Here is a 22,134-nt window from a genome sequence, read left to right on the forward strand (position 1 = left end):
AGAAAATCCACTCTCTGGCATCCAGTGGTGCTCTTGTGTTCTGGAGGCAGCCAGGCACAGAAAGCCCTGAGTCTGAGTACTTTCCACCCAGAATAAAACAAAACATATACATGCAGCTAATTAAGAAACAATGTGCCTTTAAAAATAGCATAACACTTGTTCTTATAGAGCTACATTATTTAACTAAATATACATGGAACAGCTGGGACTAAAACCCCTGAAATACATACAGCAGATTGCAATGAAAACCTACAGTTGTATTTAGTTACCTACATATTTTAATATGGTGCACGCAACCAAAGCTAACAGTACCCAAGGTTGGATAATTTTGCTTCTCGCTCCTAAAAATGGCAACACCGAAGTATGTTCTAGAAAATGCTTTTTTTGTTAAATATGTTTTCTTTTTTTTTCTATATTTTTTTCTTTAAGGGTGAATGCTCACAGAAATTTTAAAACTGCTTTGTATTTATATCTGTCTTTTCTAAGTTTAAAACTCATCATAGCACACCCTAAAATGTCTCTAGTCAATGTGATACAAATCTGGGTTTGTAAAATAATAAATAAATAAATGAATAATAGCCAACACTTATGACTCACTATGTGATAGTCATACATATATTAACTCCATCATCAGCATACCCTATAAATTAAGTTCTATTAGTATCCAGATTTTACAGATGAATAAACTGAGTCACAGAGAGGTTAAAAAACCTGCCCTACCACAGACAGCTGATAAGTGTCAGAGCTGAAATTCAAAGCCAGGCTGTCTAGCTCCAGATTTCCTGATCTTAAAATTTACAAATAAAGATAACTCTACAGAGGAGGGGGAGAAAGTAAGAAAGAAGGAGGGAAGGAGAAGGTAGGAAGGAAAAGAAAGAGAGAGAAGGGAAGCAAGCAGCGAAGGGAGGGAGGGAGAAGAATAAGAAATCTTTTTTTAAAATTGAGTCAAAAAAGGTGGGGAGGATTAATTTGCCTTTATAATGCAATGGGAAAATCTGAGAAATTCTCTTGAGGAATTACAGGAAGTCTCTTTGACAACTGGAACAGGTTTTTTGGAAGGAAGGAGGGAAGGGGGGTGGCTGATGCCAACTGAACCCTGCTATGACCTTGGTGGAGGAGAAATGACTGCAGATTCAGTCCTCCTGCGCCAGCTCTCAGGGCCTCCCTTCCAGGAATGCGTCCATCTGCCCCAGCCTCCCAAACATTGCAAACACTGCTCCTCTCTGCCTGGACTTAAGAAGATGTCAACGGATAAGACACCCGGAAACCTAAAATACAAGTGTAGTGATGCATGGTCACTTGGCAACAGTGGGGTGTACTTCGCTTCATGCCAACGAATGGAGCCTGCCTTCTTGCCAGCAGCCAGACTTTCAGCAAACAGACGACATGGCAGAAGCAGGGGCACAGAAGCAGAAGGGATCTGTCCGGCAGAGGAGAAATCTTCCACACATTCATGGGGGAAAAAAAATGCAGGAGAAAAGAATAGATTCTCACTGACAGTAACAGCAGGATGTTTGTGATAAAAGAAAGTACTTGTAACTCAGCAATACTGTGGACCATATTAACTGGGAACAGAAATATTATGTAATGATATGTCACTGAGCGAATGATTGAAGGACTAGCCCACAAAAATAAGTGGAGATGCCAGTCTGTATTTTGGACTTAGAGCTGGAAATGAAGGTCATCAAAAACTTTAGCAGAAATACCTTAGAGTTTTGTGGTTTGAACGAGATGAGGGTTTGTTCTATTTTATTTTTTTTCTTTGGTACATTAGTCCTCTTTGGGTGCCTCCCCTGGTGTTTAAAGAATAGAAACAAAGATCTGATAGACCATGTCAGGAAGGTCCCCTGGAGGAGGGCAGGGCAACCCACTCCAGTATTCTTCCCTGGAGAATCCCATGGACATAGGAGCCAGGCATGCTATAGTCCATAGAGTTGCAGAGTCAGACACAACTGAAGTGACTTAGCATGCATGCATGTGGCCCTATTTGGAAATTTGGAACATTTTACATATATCTTGGGGCTTTCCTGGTGGTTCAGATGGTAAAGAATCTGTCTGCAATACAGGAGACCTGGGTTCGATCCCTGGGTCAGGAAGATCCTCTGGAGAAGGCATTGGTTGCCCACTTCAGTATTCTTGCCTGGAGATTTCATTTGCAAGTAGAGCTTGTCAAATAAATTATGACCTTGAACTTCTAGATAGCCATTGTTTTCTAATAAATGAATTAGAATATTGAGCATATTATTGATAATTAATATAGTTACTGTTTAATGAATGCTTACTGTGTGCCTTTTGGGCATGGACTACATGCTTTATGTAATTAATCTTCACAACAATCTTGAGGGAACTGCTGCTGCCCCTATTTCACAGAAGACAAAACTGAGACTTACAGTGGTTACAGGACCAATAAGAAAGCAGAGCCAGAATTCAATCCCAGGTTTGTGTTTCTCTGAAGCACTTGGTCATAAAACATGTTGCCTTAAGAAATGTCACCTGGAATATCAAAATAACTACACTCCAACCAGCAGACTTGAAGTTTACCTTCAGCACACCATTGGCTCACTGGAACATGTGACTGCTTGAACCCTCAACCCTTGAAACAAGCAGGAAATGATGACAATGTGACAATAGGAATAGTGAAAAGTTCAGTTGCTCAGTCGTGTCCGAATCTTTGCGACCCCATGGACTGCAGCATGCCAGGCTTCCCTGTCCATCACCAACTCCGGGAGCTTGCTCAAACTCATGTTCATTGAGTCGGTGATGCCATCCAACCATCTCATCCTCTGTCATCTCCTTCTCCTCCTGCCTTCAAACTTTCCCAGCATCAGGGTCTTTTCCAATGAGTCAGTTCTTCACATTAGGTGGCCAAAGTATTGGAGTTTCATCTTCAGCATCAGTCCTTCCAATGAATATTCAGGACTGATTTCCTTTAGGATGGACTGATTATATCCCCTTGCAGTTCAAGGGGCTCTCAAGAGTCTTCTCCAACAGTTCAAAAGCATCAATTCTTTAGCCCAGTAGTGAGAAGAGCATTAGACAAATTTGAGGAGAGTTGGGTTTTGCACCTGACTCTTCATATTCTCAGCTTCCTTGGGCATGTTCTTCAGCTGTCTGAATCCCTACGAAATAACGGGAGAGAGAACTGCCTTGTCAGCCTCACCACTGGCTAAATTAAATTAAAATATGAAGCAGGAATCCACTTTTAAAACCTCTATACATGTAACACTCAGGTTTATGTAACCTCAGTCACAGGAATGGAGATCAGTGTTTTCCCTTTATCATTACTTGCCCTCAAACAGCAGCCTCAGAGATTAGATTCTGCCATGAGAAACATTCTCCAAATGCTAGAAATGGTGCAGGATGAGCCTAAGCCATACGATCATAAATTGGGTGCAAGCCCAGCCCTGGGGCAAAGACAGAAAAGAATTCGGTGATTCTTCAAGTGCTCTGTGCCACTAACAAAGGACAGAAAGGGATGAATATTTCCGTATTTTCTAAATGACTGTTATTGACATTGGTATGGGATGAATGCAGGAAAATCAAATCCTATTGCCTTCTGCCTGCATCATTATACACAATGTGAATATTCCATAAATCTATGAGGTATTTAAAAATAGGTAGACCTATCAAAATTCTACTTTTGTTCTAGTTGCAAAATTATTTGGTCTTTCTTCCTGCGTGCCTGCATGCCACGTCACTTCAGTCATGTCTGACTCTTTGTAACCCTATGGGCTGTAGCCCACCAGGCTCATCTGTCCAAGGGATTTTCCAGGCAAGATTACTGGAGTGGGTTGCCATTTCCTTCTCCATCTTTCTTCCTAGAAAGATGCAAAGTCAGGACTCTTACTAGATCTTGTGGCTCCACATCCTTTGAAATTGCATTTAAAAGTAGTTCCAAAATCCTCAGATTTCTACCAATGTAGTTAGAATTTTGAAGGATTTAACTTTTTGAATTAGGAACTCTTAAAAATCTGATAAAAGCCATGAGTCTGCCCCTTAGATCGGAGAAGGCAATGGCACCCCACTCCAGTACTCTTGCCTGGAAAATCCCATGGATGGAGGAGCCTGGTAGGCTGCAGTCCATGGGGTTGCTAGGAGTCGGACACGACTGAAGCGACTTAGCAGCAGCAGCAGCAGCAGCTGCCCCTTAGATAAAGTACATACATAGACACACATATGTGACTACATGGTAAGAAGCTATCTATAGGCCTCTCAAGGTTTATGGAGCCCCAAGGTGAGAACTCCCAGAGCTTACACCTGGCTGTGCAGATTAACACACTGCATAGACTGCACTGCTATGCTCAGCCAAAGGGTGAACTGGGGACCTAACTCCAATCCCCATACCACTGACTAAGCCATGTTGTACCTGCCCAGAGTGGGTGGTGTGGTCTAATTTGTGCAAAGATACCAAGTAGTCACAGCACTGTCCTGGGACCAGCTCACACCAGCTATTAAGCTGAGCCCTTTGTGTGTATCTCATCCCAACTCTGTGTTCAGTGACAGACATGTTGATAGCGTGAAATCAGCCATAATGTGAATATTTACACCAAGGAAATTGGCAAACTCTACAAGGAAGGGCTGTCCTTAACAAGAGAGCCAGTTGTTAAAGAGTTATTGGCATATCACTGAATATGGTCTAATAGAGACCCCAAGAACCTCTGTTCTGTATTATGATATATTTGAAATGAAAAGCAGAAAACATTGTTTAGTTGGAATGTAAACAGGTACAGAATTTTGGAGAACAATATGGAGGTTCCTTAAAAAGCTAAAAGTAGAGCTACCATATAATCCTGCAGTCTCACTCCTGGGCGTATACCAGGAGAAAAACATGGTACAAAAGGATACAAGCAGCCAGTGTTCATTCATTGCAACACTGTTCACAAAAGCCAAGACACAGAAGCAACCTAAATATACATCACCAGATGAATGGATAGAGAAGAAATGGTACTTATATACAATGGAATATTACTCAGCCATTGAAAGGAATGAAATAATGCCATTTGAAGCTACATGGATGGACCTAGAGATTGTCATACCAAGTGAAGTCAGACAGAAACAGAAAATAGTATGATACCACTTACATGCAAAATATAAAAAAAAAATGGTGCAAATGAAGTTATTTACAGAACAGAAAGAGACTCACAGACTTAGAGAAAGAACTTATGATTACCACAGGGGAAGGATGGGGGAGAGGGCTAGGACTGACATGTACACACAACTATATTTAAAATGCATAACCAACAAAGACCATAGAGCACAGGGAACTCTGCTCAATATAATATAATAACCTGAATGGAAAAATTTGAAAAAGAATACATATATGTATATATACATAACTGATCACTCTGCTGTACACCTGAAAGTAATGCAACGTTGTTAACCAACTCTGTGTATGTGTGTATATTTGTTGCTCAGTTGTGCCCAACTCTTTGTAACCCCATGGACTGTAGCCCACCAGGCTCCTCTGTCCATGAGATTTTTCTAGGCAAGAGTACTGGAATGGGTTGCCATGCCCTCCTCCAGGGGATCTTCCTAACCCGAGGATCGAACCCAGGTCTCTTGCATTGTAGGCAGATTCTTTACTGTCTGAGCCGCCAAGGAAACCCCATTAATCAACTTTACTCCAATATAAAATGGAAAGTTTTTTAAAAAGCAGAAAACACAATTTAAAACCTATATCCTAATTTCTTTTCAGCCTGTACTGATTGCTTTTAGGATGAGGGTATGTGGGCGCTGCCTTGTTTTGAGCACAGACATAACAGTTCACAGATGCTGGAGAAGGTATTCATCCTGGAAAAATTGGTTCCTTTTGGATCCCAGGTGGGTCTAAACACAGCACCCTGAGCTATAAACCTGTGTTTTAAATGCAAGCAACACTGAGAGCAGTAACTGCCATAGAACCATTAAGAAAACAAAACTAATGATGGCTGCATATAATTTTTAAGATAGGGATTAAAAGGAAGAACTGATGGGGAAAGTAAATCTAAAGTCTCAACCCTCTTCGCAAAGCCAAAGAAGAAAAGCCTTGCCCATAACAGGCATAAATTGCTGTGGACAGCTGTTAGGTTTCTTCCGTAGGCTTTTTGAAGAACTGCTCCTTACAACTGAACTCTGTCTTGAGCTGATTCTCCCAGGAAGGAAAAAAAGTCAGGTCAAACGATTGATTCCAGTTTTGAATTACAGAGGGCTATTGATTTTTCATTAAGGTTCCTGTGCTGCTCTCAAGAGGAGGGAGAGAGAGAGGAAAGTAATTCATTGATCAAAGCAGAGGGCCATGTTCATTTATTGGCTTCCTGCCACGTCCCATTATTCCCGATTCTAAATGTATATTGAAGTCCGTTTATTTTCATCATTGCCTCCTGTCACCAGAAATGTCTCCCAGTAACTATTAGTCTAATCATCCTTCTCTCACAATGGTAATGAGTGATAATATCCAACATGATCCTGTATTCGTGGATGTTACTCATTGGATTACAGCGTTGTTCCTCTCAAGGCTCTAGTTAAGAGTCTGTCAACACTTTAATAGTCTAAAAAAAAGAACCATGAACAGTTTGAAGAGTTTTTAAAATTTTTTTTAATTTTTAAAAAATCCTGCAGCATTTTTACAGTTGTTATTTACATTAAAAAAAAAAGCTTCCTTTCTTTCCTGGAAGATTCATAGATTCATGGATTTTAATCTATCAGTGATGATGATAATTTTAGACAGTGCATGAAACCCACTCAAATCAGGTATCATAAATCTACCCAAGTCACTGGAACCCAATCTAGAGAATCATCAAGCACATGCAGAATAAACCAGGCATTCCACTTAGTACCTTCATTCCATTTGCAGAAAGAATCTTCAATCCATCTGTACTGTCTTGACTCATACCTGATCCTCTGCTTTACATATTAGCAAACTGAGGTCCTGAAAAACTGAACCACTCAGATCACCCAACAAAGTGGCACAGTGGGGAATAGGACCCACATTCCCTGGCTTCCGCATCACTATTAGTTTCACGACACCATGCTGCCATTTTAATAATCTATCCCCTCAACTCATGCGATCTTTATAATGCATAAAAATCAGCAGCTAACTTTAATATCAAGTCCTATAAATGCTGTTGATGATATTTTTCTTTTCCTCATCTTGAGACAGGATATTTCTCTAGGTAGCACTTAACACACATCAGCTGCCCACAGTATATAATTTGAGTGCCTATTCACCCTCTAAGGGTTCCCAATCTCAGTTCCTTCAGATCATCTGCAAAGGGGCTTATGCACCTTAATGTTTCTCAGTGAGTTTTCCCAACACCCTGTGAGAGGTGGGAGGGATTTTCCCATTTCATAGATGATCTGGTCAAGGCTACAGGGGAAATAATTTACAGAGCCAAGACTCAGGCCTTATCACTGACAAGGTCTCTTTCCACTACACCACAGCTCCCTCTGGTGCCAAAATTGATGGTGTAAACTACTAAAAACAACTATGGAAAAACTATTTAAAAGATGTACACCAGTAAATCGAGCTGGAAAATATACCATTCAGAGTAGCAATCAAGAATACAAAATGATGACAAATAACTATGACAAAAAAATGTGTGAAACTTGTGTGACTAAAACTAGACAACTATTGAAAATGTAAAATAAGATCTAACTAAATGAAGAGACACAAAATAGTTTAAATGTATGAGTTCTTTTCAGTGGGAAAAGCATGATAAAATTATTCTAAAGCTCCTCTGGATGAGCAGACTATACAAACACAAAAAGGTTTTGAAAAATAAAAACAGTGAAGGGGCACTCCCTCCATCAAATATCAAGATGTATTTTAAAACTTATTTCAAACAAATTGAAAGTGAAAGTCACTCAGTCGTGTCCGACTCTTTGCGACCCCATGGGCTATACAGTCCTTGGAATTCTCCAGGCAGAATACTGGCATGGGTTGCCTTTCCCTTCTCCAGGGGATCTTCCCAACCCAGGGATCGAACCCAGGTCTCCCACATTGTAGGTGGATTCTTTACCAGCTGAGCCACAAGGGAAGCCCAAGAATACTGAAGTGGGTAGCTTATTCCTTCTCCAGGGGATCTTCCCAACCCAGGAATCAAACTGAGGTCTCCTGCATTGCAAGTGGATTCTTTACCAACTGAGCTATCAGGAAAGTCCAAACAAATTGAGAACCTGTGCAAAAATCAACAGATAGATCAATGGAACTGTTAATAATTAACTGGCCATGAAACAGATTATAACATACACAGTAAAGAAAACATTAAATAATCAGAAGGAAAATTATTATATATTTGAAAAAATTGAATTTGATATTCATTATACAAAGTACACCAAAATATATTTCAGATTAATTAAACAGTTAAATGATTTTTAAAATTCTGTAGAGCAGGAACATCCCCAGTGGCTCAGCAGGTAAAAAGAATCTGCTTGAAATGCAGCAGAAACAAGAGACATGGGTTCAATCACTGGGTCAGGAAGATCCCCTGGAGGAGGAAATGGCAACCCACTCTAGTATTCTTGCTTGAAAAATCCCATGGACAGAGGAGCCTGGCAGGCTACAGTCCAAAGAGCCACAAGGAGTTGGACATGACTGAGTGACAAAGCATGCACAAAACAGAGATAAAATAAAGATAAATATTTAACTTACGAAAGTATTTTATCAGTATAAAACCAACAAAAATTATGAGGGGAAAATAGATTTTACTACTTTAAAATGTAAAATGTCTATTCAAACATCTCAAACTACAAAAATTAGAGATTCAAATCACACACACAAAATAAAAATATTCTACCTCACTAGTGTACAAAATTACCAATTATATCATGATAAAATTTTTATCTATTAAATTGACAAAACTGTTGTAGATAAGAATAATCAAGGTTCTAGTGAGAGAGATCCTATCACAGTACTGATGGGAGAGTAAATTGGTAACCTTTCGGAAAAGAAGTATACTGTTATGTTTCCAGAGTCTTCAAAATATTTTGAGAACTTGTAGCCCAGAAATTGTATTTCTAGAAATCTTGCCCAAGGAAATGACCAGATAGGTTTCTAAATAAGAATTTGTATAAAAAGTCATTGATAATAACCAAAAATAGGAAATAATCTAAACAAAGATAAAGGAAAATTTTACTTGGGTAGAATCATATAATAAAGCAGCACAAAGACACAAACATCATGTTTTGAAAGATATTTAATAATATAAATACATGTTTATTCGCAAAAAGAGAAAAACCATGTGGTTCCAAATGTGTAAAAATTCAAATAGCTATGGGAGTGAGGAAAAAGGAATCAACAGCACAATTTAAGGCTTAGAGTAAAAGGATAGGAAAGTGAAAGTGTTAGTCAATCGTGTTCAACTCTTTGTGACCCCATGGACTGTAGCCCACCAAGCTCCTCTGTCCATGGAGTTCTCCAGGGAAGAATAATGCAGTGGGTTGCCATTTCCTTCTCCAGGGGATCTTCCTAAAAGGGTGTGTGGAAATACAGATGATCACGGATCATCTCAGGACACTGGTTCAGATGTTGGGGTGAGTGAGAGACTGTGGCCAAACTAAGCAATACACATAAGGTCAAAAGTTGACCTGGCTGTCTTAGACATAAACACAAGCGTCTGCTGTATACCCAATTCTTTTCATCTCATGGAGTTTTCACCCCTATTACCACTACAGGGGTATGGTAGGTAAAAAATGATAATTTTAGAAAAACATTCAGAAAATAACTAAGCCCCTACAACACACATTGCACTCAATCAGAGGGCAGGAGGGTTACAAATCTATAAGGAATGGTGTTTACATGTCATTGGCTTTTCCCACCAAGGATCTTCAGAGTATGAGGAATAGCTTGCAAAAGAGAGAAACTTAGTGAAATAAGTCAGACAGAGAAAGACAAACAGCTTATGTTATCACTTACATGTACAATCCAAAACATAAAATAAACTAGTGAATGTAGCAACAACAACAAAAATCCAGGTTCACAGATATAGAGAACAAACTAGTGGTTACCAATGGGGAAAGGGCAAAGGGGAGGGGCAAGATATAGGTAGAGGATTACAAGGTACAAACTACTATGTACAACATAAATAAACTACAGGGATATATTGTACAGCACAGGGACTATAGCCAATATTTTGCAGTAACGTTAAATGGAATAGAATCTACAAAAATTTTGAATCACTATGTTGTAATTGAAACTAGTATAATATTATAAATCAACTGTACCTCAATTTAAAAAAAGACAATGTAGCAGCTTAGAAAATGCTTTTCATACGTCATAAAAAATAGGAGACAAAACTGTGTCCATTACAATTTTAACTGCATTAAAGTAGATCTGCATAAGAAAAATGACAAAAATATGTAAAAGACAATTGTATTTAATACAATTGTATTTAATATCTGTTATGGTCACTGGCATATAACTTATTTGTTCCTCTGTCTTCCAAATATTCTTTAATATTACTATAGGGTAAATTTTTATAATAATATTTTTAACAATAGTTAAAACAATAGTTTAAAAAATAGTTTTAAAAAGAAACTCTTTTCATACTCTCCATCAATTTTTGATTTAATTTTTTTAAATTGAAGTGTAGTTGATTTACAATATTGTGTTAATTTCTGCTCTATAGCAAAGTGATTCAGTTAAACATATATATGTATGTCTGCGTGCATGCTCAGTCCTGTCCAACTCTTTACGACCCTATGGACTGTGACCCACCAGGCTCCTCTGTCCATGAGATTTCCCAGGCAAGAATACTGGAGTGGGTTGCTATTTCCTCCTCCGGGGGATCTTCCCAACCAAGGGATAGAACCCGCATCTCCTGCATCTCCTGCATTGTAGGCAGATTCTTTACTACTTGAGCCATTGGGGAAAGGCCCATAGTGTGTGTGTGTGTGTGTGTGTGTGTGTGTGTGTGTGTGAAGTTTGAAGTGAAATTCGCTCAGTTGTGTCTGACTCCTTGCAATCCCATGGATTATACAGTAGAGAATGTTTTCTAATATATTAATTGATGTGTTAATAATGCCTGTTTATTATATTTTACTTATGCATCTGATATTTTACCACATTTTATGCAGTTTTGAAGTGAAGAAAAGCTTCTCAGTCATGTTGGACTCTTTGAGACCCCATGGATAGTCCATGGAATTCTCCAGGCCAGTATACTGTAGCGGGTAGCCTTTCTCTTCTCCAGTGGATCTTCCCAACCCACTGATTGAACCCAGGTCTCCTGCAATGCAGGTGGAGTCTTTCCCAGATGAGCCACCAGGGAAGCCTGTGTGTGTGTGTGTGTGTGTGTGTGTGTGTGTGTGTGTGTGTGTGTGTGTGTATTCTTCTTTATATTAAAAAGCAGAGACATTACTTTGCCAACAAAGGTCTGTCTAGTCAAGGCTATGGGTTTTCCAGTAGTCACGTATGGATGTGAGAGTTGGACTATAAAGAAAGCTGAGCACCGAAAAATCGATGCTTTGGAATTGTGGTGTTGGAGAAGACTTTTGGGAGTCCCTTGGACTGCAAGGAGATCCAACCAGTCCATCCTAAAGAAGATCAGTCCTGAGTATTCATTGGAAGGACTGATGTTGAAGCAGAAGCTCCAACACTTTGGCCCCCTGATGCAAAGAACTGACTCATTTGAAAAGACCCTGATGCTGGGAAAGATTGAAGGCAGGAGGAAAAGGGGACGACAGAGGATGAAATAGTTGGATGGCATCACTGACTCAATGGACGTGAGTTTGGGTAAACTCCAGGAATTGGTGATGGACAGGGAGGCCTGGCGTGCTGCAGTCCATGGGGTCACAAAAACTGGGCAACTGAACTGAACTGATATTCTTTTCCATCATGGTTTATCTCAGGATAATGAATATATTTCCCAGTGTTATACAAAAGAACCTTGTTGTTTATCCATCCATAAATTAATTAATTAACCAAACTTGGTATTTACATTTATAAGAACTTAAAGTAAGATTTACCAAGGTAATACATTGGATAATCAATGTGCATGTAATTAAAACTGGCTGTAGAGAGTGTGTGTTTGTATGTAGCATCCATGATCAAATAATTCCTCCAAATTTCTCTAAATTATAAATTCCAACTTACCCCTCAGCATAAATTGTATACTTATGACTCAGTAATAATATTAATCCTCCCTTCCCTGAAACAATTATTTGTAGCCTGGATAATGGGTTCTTTCTGCATACTATATAATATTGGGTTCCATTAGAATTAAAAAATATTCCATGACAAACTAGGACTTAGATATTTCTATAGTGTTCCCTTTTTAAACTTTCTGCTAAAAAAAGGAAGAATAATAGCTTGAATCCTGAGGCAATAAAATTTATTGAAATTAACTAGAGAATGGAAATCATACATTTAATGTTTCAATTCCCAATCTGTGCTCATGGCAAATCATTTAACTTCTCTGAGTCTCAGGTCCGCATCTATAATTTGGAGTAATTTGGAGGAGAAATTAACTTGTCAGAGTTGTTGTAAGAACTAGAGATTTTGTAAAGCATCAACATTAAAATAATAGTTGACTATTCAATGTATTTCTGTATATTATCTTATGTAATCCTTAAAAGTTATGCAGTCAATATGTCAGAAAATCAGTATGTCTATGATAAACCTAGACAGTGTATTAAAAAATTTGAGACATCCCTTTGCCGACAAAGGTCCATATAGTCAAAGCTATATTTTTTCCAGTAGTCATGTATGGATGTGATAGTTGGACAATAAAGAAGGCTGGGTGCCAAAGAATTGATGCTTTTGAACTGTGGTGTTGGAGAAGACTCTTGAGAGTCCCTTGGACTGTAAGGAGATCAAACCAGTCAATCCTAAAGGAAATCAGTCCTAAATATGCATTGAAAGGACTGATGCTGAAGCTGAAACTCCAACACTTGGGCCACCCGATGCAAAGAGCCGACTCATTTTAAAAGACCCTGATGCTGGAAATGATTGAAGGAGGAAGGAGAAGGGGACGGCAGAGGACGAGATGGTTGGATGGCATCACCGACTCAATGGACATGAATCTGAGCAAGCTCTGGGAGTTGGTGATGGACAGGGAAGCCTGGCGTGCTGCAGTCCATGGGGTCACAAAAAGTCAGACATGACTTAGTGACTGAACAATAACAAAATCCCTATTCTTTTTTCCATTAAAAAAAGAAAACTAATTAAAAAAAAAAATAGAAAACCAAGGTAGAAAGAGATTAAACAACTTAGCCAAGGTCACATGCCAAGCAGAGGATTTGAGATCCGAACCTGACTCCAGAGGCTCAGTGCTAAATCATTATACCAACCTATTTCAAAAGGGCACCCTACATGCAGAAGCTGTTAAAAATAATAATTGTTTTTGTTACATCTTGTATCAACAATGCTGCTTGTCAAAGAGGTCCTTACACATTCACTGTTCTCACAAGCAATGCCATTTTATATTTATTTTCTACTCAGACAGAACTAGAACTTCATACATATGTGTGAATTGGTTAAAAAATAATTCCTTAAATGGTTAAAAGTCTTACAAATATAAATCCAGAAGTGATTGCACCTTACAGTTCAAGGTAAGAAAGAACGGCTGATGTAAATTGTGCCGGTACACCATCAACATAAACCATCAGGGCACTATATATTACTGAGCAACCTCCAGTCTGTACATATATCTTGATACAAGCAATGCTTTTGACACCAATCACTTCCCGAGATAAAATACAGTTTGTAGGGGAGTAATTTCCACCCCACATAAAACAGCACCCTCCCACAAAGGAAATATTTATTTTCACACCAAAAAATATGCTCACAGTGTTGAGTAATACAGTCACCCAACACAAAATAAATGCAGTTCTGTACTTCCCCCCAAATTGCTATATTTAGTCTCATTTTCCAACCTAAATATTAATTTCTTACCCACAACAGAAAGTGAATATTAAGAATCAGTTCTCAAAACTTGAAATAACTGTATATTTTCTCTATTTGCTCTTTTTCTCCTTGAGATTCATTGGAATTTCTTGGCCAAAATAGACTATGATTCTAAACAATAGATATGAGGCTGCTTACTGGCAACAAATAAATTATTTCAATATGTGGTATCTCTTTCCCACTTCCCTAACAAGCCCTAGATGGATAATAGGTACCTAATGTTTATTGCATAATCTAAAAAAGCTTTTCATAATCACTGCATTTAACACACCTTGACTAACATCAAGATTAATGTATTTTCATCTAGTACAACACTCAGCATGTGGCATATTTCAGACTTCTAAGAACTCCACAAATGATAAAGGCATACATTATTGCCATCCAGCCACTATCAAGAGGAAATGTGGTCAGGAAGTGATTTTAAAAAATAGAAAATGATTTTTGCATATTTTAAAATTTTAATTTAGTTCCATTAAGGTTAAAAAAATTCCATGAGAAATTAGGACTTTTACGTATTCTTATGTTGTTCCCTCTTTCAAGTTTCTCTGAAAAAAGGAACAATGATACTCTAATCCTGAGTGAAAAAAGATCAGGAATTTAGTGAAATGAATCAGATCATGGAAGCCAATCAGACCTAATTCAGTAGTCGATCAAATTTTTCAGTAAGCTTTTTTAAATGTTATTCCATACCATGGGCTGTATTGGTGGAGCTGAGCTCAAACTACAAATTATCACTGGATTTTATCGGCGTGTTCCTCTGACATATTTTAAAAATGAAAGTGATGTGTCTATTATTCCCATACCTCTCTTATCCTAGGAACACGTGCATAGGTAAAGCCAAATCAGATCAACTCTGACCACTGACCATTTGCTATGGTTTATAGTAGCAGTGGTGACAGCTATGCATTTGAAGCAAGAGATATATTTTTCATATTTATTAAAATCAGAAGGTATCTTCAGTTTCAATCCTTTTAGATATTATCTAGAAATAAGAATCCATATCGATTCATACAGTTTTGCCAGAAAAGAAAAGACCAGCATGAGAACATTGTTTCATACCCTACCAGACCAGGAAAGGAAAAGAATAGATTAGAAGAGAGTGGGGTTAAAAACAGTCAGGTCTGACTTTATGACTAGTTTATAGTATACATATATATATACAGCCAAAAAAACTACAAACTTTTTAAAGGTATACAGCTGAAAAAACTACAAACTTTTTAAAGGTAGGGCTCTGGAGCATACCACATGTATAACCAAGAATCTAACTAGCCTTTGTCCTTATTCCTAGGAGGGTGACTTTAGATCCTTGGAATTTCCTAAGAAAAAGGAGTATCTTTGCCATTTATGCAATCGTTGACTCACTCATACTTGTTGTGTGACTCTTTGTGGCCCCATGGACTATAACCTGCCAGGCTTTCTCTGTCCATGGAATTTTCCAGGCAAGAATACTGGAGTGGGTTGCCATTCCTTCCTCCAGGGCATCTTTCTGATCCAGGGATCTAACTCAATGTCTCTTGTTTCCTGCATTGGCAGGCAGATTTTTTACCACTAGTGCTTACCTGGGAAGCCCTTGACTTATTTTGAGTTTCTGCTAATTAAATGTTAGGGCTCTAAATGGTTGGAGGATGAAGGCTGATTATGTTATTAGAGGACTGAGACTTCAATCTGTGATATCTGTCTGACCTCCCAACCTCTGGGGTCTGGAGATTCAGTTCAGTTATGTGGGCAATCATTCAATCAGCCATGCTTACATAATGAAACCTCAATGAAAACTATCAGCACCAAAGCTTGAGGCACCTTCCTGGTTGGTAAATGCATTGATGTGGCAGGAGTGTGATGTGCCCTGAACCCATGGGGAGATAGCATGGAAACTCTGCATTCAGGACCCTCCCAGAGCCAGCCCTATATGTCTCTACATTTGGCGGTTCCTGATGTACATCCTTGATAATAATCTTAATCATAAGTATAGCTCTTTCCTGAGTTCTTGGAGTTGTTCTAGCAAATTATTGAATCTGAGGGAGAGCTGTGAGAATGCCTTAGATTTATAGCCAGTTGTTCAGACGTGCAGGTGGCCTGGGACCCCTAAATTTACAGCTGTCATCTGAAAGGAGGGCAGTCTTACAGGGGACCATGCCCTTAAACCTATGGTATCCGATGTTACCTTTGTGTGGTTAGCATCATAACCCATATGGGAAGGATGGTGGGTGGGTGGGAGAAAGGTCCAAGAAGGAAGGGATCTATGTATACATATAGCTGATTCACTTCATGGTACAACAGAAACTAACACAATGTTGTAAAGCAATTATACTCCAGTAAAAAGCAATAATAAATAACTTTTTTAAAACTGTATTGCAGTATACCACTGAATGTCCCCAACAGGTATCTCAATGCCTACAGGTTTTTTGCTTTAAACTAGTTAAGGAAAAACCAAGGACAGCACACCATCATAGTTATACAACTGGAGCAGGACAGAAGGGAGAATAAAACCCAACTCCAAGGCTATTCTTCTACCCATAAAGATAGAATGTCTTGCCACATATCATGCAATCACTCATGTTGCTATCATCCTGCTTTTAATAACCCAAAAAATACACTGGCAATGTTCTATTACAACCCTGAAAGATATCAAGTTTGATACTTGCCTCCAAAGAACATTGTTAACACTGTCCCTGAAGAAATCTGAGAGTAAATAATACAGTTCCTATCTTCACATTTCAGTAAAATACTGATGAGGATGTCTGCTTGCTAGATAAAACACATCTATCTTTTTCATTACCTGGAATTCTTTGGACATATCCACTTGACTGCAGATTCGTAGAAATTTTCTGCCTCTTGATTTCATTTTCTAACACTAGCAATATAAAACAGACTGAAACTTTATATTCATATTACAGATGAATTCTAAATATAAGTCGAATTTATAATCTACAGTCCCTTAAAATGGAATGGTTTTGCAAAGAGAGGCACAATATAAACAATACAGGCAGACTGAACTACATCATAATGACATTTCTTCTGTATTGTTTGGATTCACCCCCTTGAAACGTTTTTGTTTTTTTTCCTTTTCTTTCGAAAGGTTAAGCATATTAAAAGCTAAGCTTATAGTTTAATGGTTCTGAGTGTTACACTGGATCATAATATAAAGCTATCTACTCTATACCAAAATACAGTCAACACTTCTTCCTATTAGAAACTACTCATTTATTTTTCCAAGGTGATTCCTTTAAGGTAAAAATTTTCTGAATTTTGCATTCTTTGTTATTTACAAAATAATTTCTTTCTAAAAGAAAATCCATGTTTAAATGTTCTTTATTTGGTAAGAAAATAATAAAATTACAAAAAATCTCAGAAATGAACAAAAGGAAATTAAATGATTTACTCAAAATCATGCTAATAATGAGGCTAGTTAAGTGCCAGAATTTGAGTGTTTTTCCAGGATTTGGGGCTATTTCTATTACATTACTTCTGCTTCCATCATTGGTATTGTAATCAGTGATTTCAAGGACTATTTAGAAGGAAGGAATTATAGAATACAATCATTAAAATTAGTGAAAAGAAATAGAGGAAAATAAAAAAATGGGAAAGACTAGAGATCTCTTCAAGAAAATTAGAACATTTCATGCAAAAATGGGCTCAATAAAGGACAGAAATGGTATGGACTCAACAGAAGCAGAAGATATTAAGAAGAGGTGGCAAGAATACACAGAAGAACTGTACAAAAAAGATCTTCATGACCCAGATAATCACGATGATGTGATCACTCACCTAGAGCCAGACATCCTGGAATGTGAAGTCAAGTGACGCTTAGGAAGCATAACTATGAACAATGCTAGTGGAGGTGATGGAATTCCAGTTGAGCTATTTCAAATCCTAAAAGATGATGCTGTGAAAGTGCTGCACTCAATATGCCAGCAAATTTGGAAAACTCAGCAGTGGCCACAGGACTGGAAAATGTTAGTTTTCATTCCAATCCCTAAGAAAGGCAATGCCAAAGAATGTTCAAACTACTGCACAATTGCACTCATCTCACACGCTAGTAAAGTGATGCTCAAAATTCTCCAAGCCTGGCTTCAACAGTACATGAACCATGAATTTCCAGATGTTCAAGCTGGTTTTAGAAAAGGCAGAGGAACCAGAGATTAAATTGCCAACATCCACTGGATCATCAAAAAAGCAAGAGAGTTCCAGAAAAACATCTACTTCTGCTTTATTGACTATGTCAAAGCCTTTGACTATGTGGATCACAATAAACTATGGAAAGTTCTTTAAGAGATGGGAGTACCAGACCACCTGACCTGCCTCTTAAGAAATCTGTCTGCAGGTCAGGAAGCAACAGTTAGAACTGGACATGGAACAACAGACTGGTTCCAAATAGGAAAAGGAGTACATCAAGGCTGTACAATGTCACCCTGCTTATTTAACTTATGTGCAGAGTAAATCACGCGAAATGCTGGGCTGGATGAAGCACAAGCTGGAATCAAGATTGCCGGGAGAAATATCAATAACCTCAGATATGCAGATGACACCACCCTTATGGCAGAAAGTGAAGAAGAACTAAAGAGCCTCTTGATGAAAGTGAAAGAGGACAGTGAAAAAGTTGGCTTAAAACTCAACATTCAGAAAACTAAGATCATGGCATCTGGTCCCATCACTTCATAGCAAATAGATGGGGAAACAGTGGAAAGAGTGGCAGACTTTATTTTGGGGGCCCCAAAATCACTGCAGATGGTGATTGCAGCCATGAAAATAAAAGACGCTTACTCCTTGGAAGAAAAGTTATGACCAACCCAGATAGCATAATAAAAAGCAGAAACATTACTTTACCAACAACGGTCCATCTAGTCAAAGCTATGGTTTTTCCAGTAGTCATGTATGGGTGTGAGACTTGGACTATAAAGAAAGCTGAGTGCCGAAGAATTGATGCTTTTGAACTGTGGTGCTGGAGAAGAGAATCCCTTGGACTGCAAGGAGATCCAACCATTCCATCCCAAGGAAGATCAGTCCTGAGTGTTCATTGGAAGGACTGATGTTGAAGCTGAAAGTCCAATACTGATGCAAAGAGCTGACTCATTTGAAAAGACCCTGATGCTGGGAAAGATTGAGGGCAGGAGGAGAAGGGGACGACAGAGGATGAGATGGTTGGATGGCATCACCAACTCAATGGACAAGAGTTTGGGTAAACTCTGGGAGTTGGTGAGGGACAGGGAGGCCTTGTATGCTGCAGCACACGGGGTCGCAAAGAGTCAGACACAACTGAGCGACTGAACTAAACTGAACTGAAAGTAATGAAACCTTGTCTTACACAACATTCCATTTTGACCATTTTCAAATAAGTATAACTGAAAGGCAAATCCTGTCAAGTCTTTATATGACATAGAAAAAATGTGGCAAGATATCCACCAAGTTATCCATGATCAAAAGTCATACTGGGGAATGGAAAACAACTTGAATGTTTTACCTTGCATATTTTTGTAGTATCTATGTTTTACTTTTGTAATTATGTCAACTTTGAAATTCAAACATCTGACTTCTGAGATTTTTGCTGTTTTTAAACTTTTTAAATTTTCTTGATAATTTCCCAAACCAGGTTTATTTACTAGCACACAATGAAAAAGGATAATTAACAAAAGACACTCTCTTCTCAGTCATGGTGTGCCAATTTCTGGGGCAATGTTTGTGAGTGTGGATCAAAAAATGTCAAAGTAAACCTAATGACATTTTTAAAGTTTCAGGAATGGATACCTCAACGGCCAGAGGCACTGGCATATTCCATTCTGTAACTAAGAAGCACAGAGGACATATCACTTAAATCTATAAAATCACAAGAGGTATGAGTAGGTGACCACTGATTCATTCCAATACCCTGAAAAAACAGGACTGAATCTCACCAAAGGCAAAAGGAAGACATCTTTACTATAAATAAGATACATTTCAACATAGCTAGTAGCACTGTAACCTGTATTATTGAGAATCTGTTTGGCAGAACGTATGAGAATTCAATCTAAACACAAAAAAACAGTTCAGATCAAATTACATCATAAATCTCCAAAAAAGAGGGGATATATGGATATATGTATACATTTAGCTGATTCACTTTGCTGTACAGCAGAAACTAACATGAACATTGTAAAGCAACCACAGATGTGTGTTAGTTGCTCAGTGTCCAATTCTTTGAGACCCCCATGGACTGTAACTAGCTAGGCTCCTCTGTCCATGGAATTCTCCAAGCAAGAATACTGAAGTGGATAGCCATTCCCTTATCCAGGGGATCTTCCAACCCAGGGATCAAACCCAGGTCTGTTGCATGTGGGCAGATTCTTTTCTGTCTGAGCCACCAGGGAAGCTCAACTATACTCCAGTAAAAGTTTTAAAAAATAAAATAAAATTTGTAACATGATGTAAGAGAAGTTAAACATAAAATAAATGGATTCTGAAAGTTTAAAACAATCTCTGCCATGTCTTATTGAGGATCTAAGAGCTTTTAAATATCTTTAAAAGGCCAAAACAGTTAGAATTGTCCTATACATATACAATGCATGCATTTGACAAATTAACATACTTAGCAGAAAAGCATACAGTGTAGACTGGCCACAAGAGAATCAGATGATTTAATGGGATGGGGAGGGAGGTGGGAGAGGGATTCGGGATGGGGGGACACATGTACCCCTGTGGATGATTCATGTCGTTGTATGGCAAAAATCACCACAGTAGTGTAAAGTAATTAGCCTCCAATTAAAATAAATAAATAAATTTTTTTAAGTACATAGGGCTTTATAGGTATTGAGGTCAGGTCAAGAGACAAAAGGCTATGGCTTTTGATGAACAGCCTTAAATCCTGTCGGCACATCTCTGAGACTCTATACAACTAATCTTAAAAACTAAATTGGGGCCTTCAATACATGTGAGATCTGAGCCCAGAGTGCCCCCTTCCCATCCCTGAGATAGAGTTTGGTCTACATTTACCTTTTAAAGGTTACAGTGAGACTCTACCGGTATCCTTGACAGAGAACACCACGTTACAGTAACCACGGACCAGAAATATTTCCGTGTCTACCCTCTTAGGTAGACGTTGTTAATACGCTCTTTAAGCAGCAAACCTTGTTGGGGAACTCAGTGAAGTATTACAAATTCTATCTCTGTTTCATAAGCCTACTTTCTCCAGCTCTAGAAATGGACTCATTTTAATATTCAAATATCCAAGGACAGGCATTTTGGTACCATGTCTGATACCATGGTATCAGGATCCAATCATTTCAGCCACCATGTACACTGGCAAGCACAGGTGAAACAGATCCAATAGACTGTCTAATGTAGATGAATGACTGCGTATCTGAATAAACAGAAGAGAGAAAGAATAAGAAGAGGTAGAGGGAAATATATAGGGCACAGGATGGAGGCAGCAAGCAGTGAGCAGTGCATTTGGGTGGACCAGAGAGTCAAACTGGATAATTCACCCCTGAACCCATCAGTCTTCTGGAGCACAAGGCTCGAAAAACCCATAGTGGACATGAGCAGTGTGGTTTGGTAGAAAACGTGATTGATTTAATGTCAGAAGATTTGGTTCTAACTAGCAGTGTGACCTAAGATGAGTCACTTAACCTTGACCTGAGCTTCATTTTTAAAATAAAAGCATTAGATTAGATTATCTTTATACTTCCTTCAAGATCTAATATACTGGGATTCCATCTCTCTTTTTGCTGTGTAGCAATTGTAATCAAATCAATGGCCAGAAAAGAATCTCAGCAGATTATCAAATTAATGAGGATAAAATGAAATCTGAGATTTAAAAGCCCCTCAAAAAGTATTACATGTTTTATGAGAGGTAGGTACTATTATCTCCATTATTGATACAAAGTATCTGATGTAAGAATTCTAAAATAAAAAGCAGTCTAAAGTTTCCAAATATTTAGCAGAGAGGCCATGTATTTCTATTTAAGCAAGTGTCAAATTCTGTCCTTCCCGCTTTATTGTATCTTTTTCAAATCTCTACTCAGAGTTATTTTGAAGCTCCATAATGGAGTAGTAAGTCCTTTATATTCCTGTTTACCTTTTCAATATGATTGGAAGTGTCTCCAGAGTAGGAATCATGTCATTCATCTGTGTATGCATGCTGCATGCTAAGTCACTTCAGTCGTGTCCGACTGTTTGTGACCCTGTGGAGTGTAGCCCATGAGGCTCCTCTGTCAATGGGGATTCTCTAGAATACTGGAGTAGGTTGCCATGCCCTTCTCCAGGGAATCTTCCCGACCCAGGGA

General features: G+C 38.4%; 2 long non-coding RNA genes across 2 annotated transcripts in view; both read right to left on the minus strand.

The window, feature by feature from the left end:
* Window positions 1–22,134, minus strand: part of LOC145543233 (uncharacterized) — a 124,225-nt gene that overhangs the window by 21,580 nt on the left and 80,511 nt on the right. The window lies entirely within an intron of this gene.
* LOC145543244 (uncharacterized) lies at window positions 1,748–6,414 on the minus strand. Its single transcript, XR_014080582.1, has 2 exons — window positions 5,456–6,414; window positions 1,748–4,073 (listed from the first exon to the last, which is right to left on the minus strand). It is a non-coding gene; the product is annotated as an uncharacterized LOC145543244 (long non-coding RNA).

Source organism: Giraffa tippelskirchi, chromosome 1 (assembly GCF_054371585.1).
Source record: "Giraffa tippelskirchi isolate mGirTip1 chromosome 1, T2T-mGirTip1v1.2.pri, whole genome shotgun sequence".
Classification (NCBI taxonomy): Eukaryota; Metazoa; Chordata; class Mammalia; order Artiodactyla; family Giraffidae; genus Giraffa; species Giraffa tippelskirchi.